The sequence below is a fragment of the Procambarus clarkii genome, chromosome 32 (assembly GCF_040958095.1).
Source record: "Procambarus clarkii isolate CNS0578487 chromosome 32, FALCON_Pclarkii_2.0, whole genome shotgun sequence".
Lineage (NCBI taxonomy): Eukaryota > Metazoa > Arthropoda > Malacostraca > Decapoda > Cambaridae > Procambarus > Procambarus clarkii.
Window position 1 is genome coordinate 27,553,081 of NC_091181.1, and position 9,904 is coordinate 27,562,984.

General features: G+C 40.4%; 1 protein-coding gene across 11 annotated transcripts in view; it reads right to left on the bottom strand.

Moving 5' to 3' along the window:
• Nucleotides 1–9,904, bottom strand: part of LOC123759318 (putative glutathione-specific gamma-glutamylcyclotransferase 2) — a 34,200-nt gene that overhangs the window by 17,980 nt on the left and 6,316 nt on the right. For 3 of the 11 annotated variants that reach the window (XM_045744216.2, XM_045744214.2, XM_045744206.2), the window contains exon 1: nt 4,833–4,913. The exons of 2 other annotated variants lie outside the window; for them this stretch is intronic. The gene's annotated coding sequence lies outside the window, so the exon portion shown is untranslated. 6 more of the 11 variants (XM_045744212.2, XM_045744209.2, XM_045744210.1 and 3 more) reach the window with 5 other exon arrangements.

The following is a 9,904-nucleotide window of genomic DNA, read 5'->3' on the forward strand; positions in this document are numbered from 1 at the left end:
TGAAAGAAAAATGAGGGCCGTAATCAGAGGCAATGTACTGGATTAGTGGAATGTCACAAGTGGAGTACCACAGGGTTCAGTTCTTGCACCGGTAATGTTCATTGTCTACATAAATTATCTACCAGTTGGAATACAGAATTATATGAACATGTTTGATGATGATGCTAAGATAATAGGAAGGATAAGAAACTTAGATGATTGTCATGCCCTTCAAGAAGACCTGGACAAAATAAGTATATGGAGCACCACTTGGCAAATGGAATTTAATGTGAATAAATGCCATGTTATGGAATGTGGAATTGCAGAACATAGACCCCCATACAACCTATAAATTATGTGAGAAATCTTTAAAGAATTCTGATAAAGAAAGAGATCTAGGGGGTGGTTCTAGATAGAAAACTATCACCTGAGGACCACATAAAGAATATTGTGCAAGGAGCCTATGCTATGCTTTCTAACTTCAGAATTGCGTTTAAATACATGGATGGCGATATACTAAAGAAATTGTTCATGACTTTTGTTAGGCCAAAGCTAGAATATGCAGCTGTTGTGTGGTGCCCATATCTTAGGAAACACATCAACAAACTGGAAAAGGTGCAAAGACATGCTACTAAATGGCTCCCAGAACTGAAGGGCAAGAGCTACGAGGAGAGGTTAGAAGCATTAAACATGCCAAAACTAGAAGACAGAAGAAAAAGAGGTGATATGATCACTACGTACAAAATAGTAACAGGAATTGATAAAATCGACAGGGAAGATTTCCTGAGACCTGGCACTTCAAGAACAAGAGGTCATAGATATAAACTAGCTAAACACAGATGCCGAAGAAATATAAGAAAATTCACCTTCGCAAATAGAGTGGTAGACGGTTGGAACAAGTTAAGTGAGAAGGTGGTGGAGGCCAAGACCGTCAGTAGTTTCAAAGCGTTATATGACAAAGAGTGCTGGGAAGACGGGACACCACGAGCGTAGCTCTCATCCTGTAACTACATTTAGGTAATTACACTTAGGTAATTACAAACATTGAAGGATTTATAGAGTTAGTACATACAATGCCTAAAGCCACTAAAGCCATTCTCAGGGGTATTAACAGGATAGACATGAATGGATTATTTAACATGTGTGATACATGCACAAGGGCACACAGGTGGAAGCTGAGTACCCAAATGAGCCACAGAGACATTAGAAAAAAATTTTTAGTGTCAGAGTAGTTAGTAAATGGAATGCATTAGGAAGTGATGTGGTGGAGGCCCAGGAATCTGTACACCTGTTGATTGACGGTTGAGAGGCGTGACCAAAGAAACAGAGCTCAACCCCCGCAACCACAACTAGGTGAGTACACACACACTGTGTGTGTGTCATCTCCCAACACACAGTACTGTAGTTGAAAGGTGACACCCTCTTGTGTCAACACCTGCATCAGAGGAGCTCCAGGATATTTCAAAATTCCTAAGTATTGCAGAACAGGTTGATAGTGAGTGGTGTCCCATGGAATATAAAGGTGTAGTGCTTTTGAAAAATAGGCAAGATAACACGAATGTGCCTGGGGAAGTGAAAAAATTGGATGAGAAAAAGTTGCCCTAGTGTTAACAGTGCAGACTATGAAATTCAAGATGGCTGCCGGCAAGAGGAAAAACAAAACAGAGCTAGATTTTGGTTTCGGTGAAGAAAGCATTGATATAAGCAGTCTACACAACAAGTTGGCAAAATTAGATATTATAGTGAACTATCATAGAGAAATAATCAGCAAATTGAGAGAAAGTAATGACCACTTGAGTAGCAAAGTATTAGGTCTTGGGGGGTTAGTGAAAAATATATGCAAGGAAAAGAATCAGTTGGAAACAAATTGCAAAGCTATGAAAGAAAAAAAACAAACTCTTGAAAACAGCTTTGCAAAACATTAAAGCAAATTTAAACAAATGACTACAAAAGGTTAGGTAAGGAAATTCAACAGGGAAAAACAGCTTTTGTCAGTACAGATGGAGGAACTTACACAGGGAATAGAACAGCGCAAGAAGGATATGCAACTCACTTACTTACAAGTAGCCAAGTAGAAGGAAAAAATAGAAAAAGCAGTAAAGGAAGCTACAATGCAAACACTGCTGCAACCAGGATAAAACAAACATTAGGCTGGAAGTCAGAAAGGAATTGGCATCAAACCCAAAATTGATGCAAAACACAGTCGATCGAAGTCCTTAATAATTTTGGTTACAAAGAAGAAAAGGAGATAATTTCTAGGTCAGAAAGAGCTGTAGAAGAAGCAAACGTAATAGATGCAATTGTTGGGCTAGTGAAAAGTCTTACAACCATAGAGAATATCTGCGACTACAGGAGAATTGGCAGGTACATAAAAGAGAAAGATTGACCTTTGAGGATCACCCTAAATGGTGCCAAACAGATGGAAGAAGTACAGTGGCACCTCGACTTACGATTACCCTGACTTACGATAATTTTGAGTTACCATATAAATTTGATCGGAAAATGCAACTCGACTTACGATAGTGTCGTCGACTAATGATATTTGTTGATACACGTTTGGGTTGACCGAGCACATGGTTCCCTGTCACACAGGCCGACCTGCCTCAGTTTACTAGAGCCACCCGCTTAGTGACGATCACGCTTATGAGAAATTCTATTTTTTTGGTGATGTTTTGCTTTTTGAACATAAAACCAATTATTATATATCATGCCATAGGTCCCACGAAAGTCAGTGATAAGGTTCAACATATAAAAACACATGTGAGGATGACCATAGAGGCAGTACAGAATATCCCTTCCTCAAAAATTAAGAAAATTTTTGCAGCATGGGAAGAACTGAAAACTTTTGCTGAAATGACTCGCCTAAATCAAGCAGCAGTAGGCTGTTGCCTTAACCTTTTTAATGACACTGTGATGCATCACTACAGGTAAATATTAAAATGAAGGGTAAAACAAGTGTCACTAGACAAATTTTTAGTGAGACAAACTAGCAGTGAATCACAACCTGGTCCTAGTGGTATGCAGGCAAAACGTAAGAGAGTGTACCCCAGAGAAATCATTACTGCCTGATGTTATAATGGAAAGGGACTCCCCTTCCAAACATTAACACCTCTCCTCCTCCTCCCCCCTCATCACCATCTTCCATACGCCATCAAGAGTCCTCCATAAAGGTAAGATAAACGTATGTACTGTATTGTAGTTAGAAAAAAAAAATTGTATTCAATATAAAATGTATTTTTAAGTTAAGATTTCTGGGGCTGTGGAATGGATTAATTCAATTCCCTTTATTTCTCTTTATAGGAGAGATTAGAGGCATTGAATATGCCAAAACTAGAAGATAGAAGAAAAAGAGACGATATCATCACTACATATAAAAATAATAACAGGAATCGCTAAAATTTATAGGGAAGAATTCCCGAGACCTGGAACTTCAAGAACAAGAGGTCGTAGACTTAAACTAACTAAACAAAGCTGCTCAAGAAATATAAAAAAATTCCCCTTTCACAAACAGATTGGTAGACAGTTGGAACAAGTTAGGTGAGAAGGTGCTAGAAGCCAAAACCATCAGTAATTTCAAAGCGTTATACTAGTATGACGAAGAGTGCTGGGAAGATGGGACACCACGAGCATAGCTCTCATTCTGTAACTACAATTAGGTAATTACTCACTATGTTAGTATTTAAAAAAGAAAGAGCCATATAGAGAAATATTAAGATGAGGGGTAGACAATTTGTAGGTAACATTGCTTTTGTAAGGGCTTTATGAAGTCTAACAGTGATATACACGACTAATGCTAATAAAGAGGAAAAAAAGAAAAAAAAATGATTGAGGTCAGAGAGGCAACAATGGGTTGAAATCAGGGAGGTGAAGGAATTGAGAAATTACAGACATGAGGGATTATGTCAATTTATATTAAAGTATTACCGAGTACTGTACTGGTATTTAGCAAGACGGGGTAGTAATGCTAAATTAATACAGGGTAATTAAAATATATAAATTATAATACTTATTATATTAAATTATAATAATTATTATAAAGAGTAAACTAGGTGTGATATAAAACAGACCATTGAGGATGAATGCCTAACGGCTGTTTCCAAACGGAGCAGACAGTAAGATGTCCGCTGGTTACCTGGTTGATACCTGGTTGATGGGGTTCTGGGAGTTCTACTCCCCAAGCCTGGCCCAAGGCCAGGCTTGACCTGTGAGAGTTTGATCCACTAGGCTGTTGGTTGGAGTGGCCCGCAGGCCCACATACCCACCACACCCCGGTTGGTCCGGCACTCCTTGGAGGAAACAATCTAGTTTCCTCTTGAAGATGTCCACGATTGTTCCGGCAATATTTCTTATGCTCGCTAGGAGGATCTTGAACAACCGTGGACCTCTGATGGTTATAGTGTTCTGTGATTGTGCCTATGGCACCCCTGCTCTTCACTGGTTCTATTCTGCATTTTCTTCCATGTCGTTCACTCCAGTACGTTTTTATTTTACTGTGTAGATTTATCTCTCCCGTCTTCTTTCTAGTGAAAGAAGCGGGTGGGCGTCAATACTTACCGGGAGTCCTCAAAACCTTCTTTATGATATGTGCAGTTTGCGTGAAAAAGAGACCCTTTCCCTTTCCAATAACACCTCTAAAAATCTTCTTCTTTATGGTATGTGCAGTTTGCGTGAAAAAGAGACCCTCAAAACCTATTACCCTCCGGCAAGCACAACTGTGATGTTGTTTACATGTGTCAGCTGATTCCCATGTCAACACAAGATCAGCTGATCTTTGACTCTATTGGGTTCAAATAAGATACCTGTATATAAAAGTAATCTGATTACAACGTTTTCTATAATTAAAAAGTTCTTACATAACATAGTATGCAGAACCAAACTTCATCCCCTGAATTCCGGAACTCTGTTGTTTATCTAAATTCTAAAGCAATGATTATAACGATCCTTATTATAAGGCCGCCCATAAAATCACCCAAAACTTCTCGGAATGCCAAAAATCATCCCAAAATTAACTATTTTGTTACTGTTAAATTTGTTATGAATGAATAGAATGTGTAAAATATAACTATTCAGAAATAAACTAGTTTTTTTGGGGTAGGGTAATTGATACTAGTACTTGGGTAAAATTATTTATTGTTTTTTGGGGAGGCGAATGAAACTCGTGCTGGGCTAAATATTTATTTTATATAATAATTCATTGTGTCGGGTGACAGGAAGCCAGGTTACAGTTATACATACAGTATACGTTTGGCTTATATCGAGGCTCTCTCCCCCCAGGTAGAGATACAACCCCACAACAAACTGTGGCCATCTCCTGAGTACCTACTTACTGTTAGGTAAACAAAAGCATTAGGTGAAAGGAAATGCGCTCAACCATTTCTATCCCGCCCGCCCAACCACTTGGGCTGGATGGTAGAGCGACGGTCTCGCTTCATGCACGTCGGCGTTCAATCCCCGACTGTCCAAGTGGTTGGGCACCATTCCTTCCCCCCGTCCTATCCTCAGTCATTATCCTGATCCCTTCCAAGTGCTACATAATGGCACTTGACGCTTTCCCCCGATAATTCCCTTCCCTTCTATCCCGATCACGGAATTTTTTATTGTGAGTCGAGAACGAACCGTCTGTACTACCGGATAAGTAAAAGTAATTTTTAGTAATATAATTGAAAGTAGATAATAAAATAATATTAAGGCTTAACTAAAGTAGATAATAAGTAAGGCTTACATAAGTGGCATTATAATCACATTAACTTTACTAAATGGTAATGTATAACCCAATATTTGTTTTACAAATAAAATTTAGTAATATAATTGAAAGTAGATGATAAGTACATTGTAAGGGTTAGTGGTAATGTTTAACCCAAATTTTTATTTGATAAGTAAAAGTACAATTTAGTAATATAATTGCAAGTAGATAATAAGCAATACCTCAAATCTTATCTTACTGACAGGCTCCAGTATGTTTCTGTGAATAATACTATTTCTCCCACCCTACCCATCAACATTGGTGTTCCTCAGGGCAGCATACTTGGCCCTTTCCTCTTTCTCGTCTACATTAATGACCTTCCAAATGCCTCCCAACACCTCAAACCAATTCTATTTGCTGACGACACAACCTTCATTTACTCCAGTCCTGACCCCCTTGCTCTAAATGCCACAGTAAATACTGAGCTAGAGAAAGTCCATCTTTGGCTAACTGCCAACAAACTCACCCTTAACATTGACAAAACGTTTTATATTCTGTTTGGCAATAAATCCTCTAATCAGATAAATCTCAAAATAAACAATACCCAAATTTGTAACAAATTAGATGGCAAATTCCTTGGCGTTCTCATCGACCACAAGCTGAATTTCCAGGGTCACATTCTAAATATATCAAAAAAAGTTTCAAAAACTGTTGGCATTCTTTCTAAGATCAGATATTATGTACCCCGCCCTGCCCTGGTTACTCTCTATTACTCCCTCATCTATCCATACCTCAACTATGGTATTTGTGCTTGGGGTTCTACTACCCAAAATCATTTACGTCCTCTTATTACCCAACACAAAGCTGCTATTAGGACAATATCCAACTCTGGCCCCAGACATCACTCGGTACCCTTACTCAAATCTCTGAATATGTTAGATATTAAGTCACTGCACATTCTCTCTTGTGTATTATACATATTTGCGTAATAGTGGCTTTAGGCATTGTATGTACTAGCTATACCTATAAGTTAAACAATCCTTGTAAATATTTATTGTATGTATGTACCTTACCTAAATAAAATTTTATTGTATTGTATTGTATTGTATATATAAAACGCTGAACTGTAATGCTAATCCTGATCTCAAAAGCTTCATAGAAGGTTGTAACAGAACCCATGAGCACCACCAGAAATAAATACAGTTTTGATATTCCTAGAGTACGACTTAATCAAACTAGAAATGCTCTACAAATCAAGGGACCCAGAATGTGGAATGACCTTCCCAACCATGTTAAAGACTGTACCTCTCTCAACCAGTTTAAGATAAAAACTAAACACTACCTAATAAATTCCCTGTAACCTACCTCACTCCTCTATTGTCAACCCATGTCTGTTATTTATTTATTTTTTTTAATCAACACTGTTTGTCAACCTATTGTATTTGTGCTGCTTTTTCAGTCATGTTCCCCCTTTTTTTATCTTTATTTGTATTTGTTCTCAACACTTTTTATTCTTTATGCTCAATTAGTATTAAGTTCTAGATATTAATGTTTTTCTTGCCCGAAACGCATTGCGTAATAGTGGCTTTAGGCATTGTATGTACTAGCTCTATCTATATATCAATCCATTAATGTAACATCACTTGTATGTATGTACCTTACCTGAATAAACATATTTATTTATTTTATTTAAGTTGTCCCCCTGGCGGAGTGGTAACACACTCGCCTCGCGTTTCGCAAGCGCTTTGGCCTGGGTTCATATCCTGGTCGGGGAGGATTGACTGGGCGCCAATCCTTAACTGTAGCTTCTGTTTACCCAACAGTGAAAGGGTACCTGGTTGTTAAATGATTTGGCGGGTTGTATTCCCTGGGAAAATTAGGATTATTAAGGCTTGCCCGAAATGCTATGTGTGCTAGTGGCTGTACAAGAATGTAATAATAATAATTTATTTGCAAGAAGGTACAATGGGTTGGTGAGATTACGTTAGCTTGGTATTTTTACATTCATACAGAACCACTAACACGCATAGCGTTTTGGGCAGGTCCTTAATGTTGACAAATGTTAGAGATCCCATGTGGGGCGTAACAACCCACGCCCAAACTACCAAATTAATAGCATTGCATTACAGTAGATTGATGAAGAAAAGGACCATGGAATAAAAATTCACTCACTGAATCCACCACTCATTGAAAGTTGCACAACAGGAAGGAGCAGCAGTCAAAAAGCTAACCAAACACTTGGAATAATCAAGCGTACCTTTGGCTTTAAGGAAAAGAAGGTAGTGATTCTCTGGTGTGCCCCCATTTGGATTACAGTATTCAAGCTCCCAGCATGGAGACTTCATCTTCAGAAGGACATAGCTGCGCAGGAGAAGGTGCAACACCGGGCAACAAAAATTATTCCATAACTAAGTCAACTCCCGTATCAGGAACGGTTGAGGGCCACAGGGCTAACAACACTGCAAACCAGGCATGTCAGGGCGGATTTCATTGAAACTTTTAAAATACTGGACAAGTCAGAAGATGTTGATCCGGACAATTTCTTCAGGTCACCTTACCTTGAGGTTATCTTGAGGTGCTTCCGGGGCTTAGCGTCCCCGCGGCCCGGTCGTCGACCAGGCCTCCCTGATATATCCCCGATAGGTCAGATATAACACAAACACGGAATAACGGTGTCAAGCTCAACGAGCCACAATGTCGGACTGAGAACAGAAAATGCTTTTCGCCCACAGGGTTATTAACCCATGGAACCGCCTACCTGCCGAAGCCGTAACTGAAAAAAAAACTGTTAACTTTTAAAGTACAACTGAAAAAAGATCATCAAGGCAAATGGGGGGACCTTCAACAAGCCGCCGGCTTCCTGTCCTCATCGAGCCACTAGTGTTAGTGGCTATCTGGTAAATTCAGGTAAATGTTATGTGCGAAGGTTCCAGCTCTACAGGAGATTCCAGTTTGGCTTTAATTAACGCATAAATTTTAGTTATAAATTTTCACATAAGTAAATTTGGTTTATAACATTTAAGTGCGGTGAACACGTGTTGCAGAGGTGAGACACGAACGAGGGGACACATGTGAGGGACATGAACGAGGGGACACATGTGAGGGACATGAACGAGGGGACACATGTGAGGGACATGAACGAGGCGACACATGTGAGGGACATGAACAAGGGGGACACATGTGAGGGACATGAACGAGGGGACACATGTGAGGGACATGAACAAGGGGGACACATGTGAGGGACATGAACAAGGGGACACATGTGAGGGACATGAACAAGGGGGACACATGTGAGGGACACATGTGAGGGACATGAACGAGGGGACACGTGAGGGACATGAACAAGGGGGACACATGTGAGGGACATGAACGAGGGGACACATGTGAGGGACATGAACAAGGGGACACATGTGAGGGACATGAACAAGGGGACACATGTGAGGGACATGAACGAGGGGACACATGTGAGGGACATGAACAAGGGGACACATGTGAGGGACATGAACAAGGGGGACACATGTGAGGGACATGAACGAGGGGACACATGTGAGGGACATGAACAAGGGGACACATGTGAGGGCCATGAACAAGGGGGACACATGTGAGGGACATGAACAAGGGGGACACATGTGAGGGACATGAACGAGGGGACACATATGAGAGACATGAACGAGGGGGACACATGTGAGAGACATGAACGAGGGGAACACATATGAGCGACATAGAGGAGCGGATACATAGGCCTGCTGTAGGCAGACTCAATACACGGATTCGAAAAAAAGAAATGACAGAACTCAATCAGTTCGGAAAGAATTTGACCAACTGATCGAAAATTTAAAGGCAGGACTCACGAACGGAGGCCGGATTCACCAGTTACGGGACCCTCTAGGAGACACGGGCCTCTTATCTCCACCAAGGCGGCTGCAATGGTATTCAAGAACTTGTTTACGAGCAAGAAGAAGATGGCCCCGGCCTCCAGCCCTCGGAACTCTGGGCAGGAAGTGGGGGTCCGGAAGCTACAGCTTTCACTCTGCGTAGACACAGTAAGGTGAGTATGTATTGCTTAGATAGTTAGGGGTGGTGGCGGTTGTTAGTAGTGATAGTGGTTGGTGATGGTGGTTGTTAGTGATAGTGGTTGGTGGTGGTGGTTGTTAGTGATAGTGGTTGGTGGTGGTGGTTGTTAGTGATAGTGGTTGGTAATGGTGGTTGTTAGTAATGGTGGTGATGGGTGGCAGTGGTGAT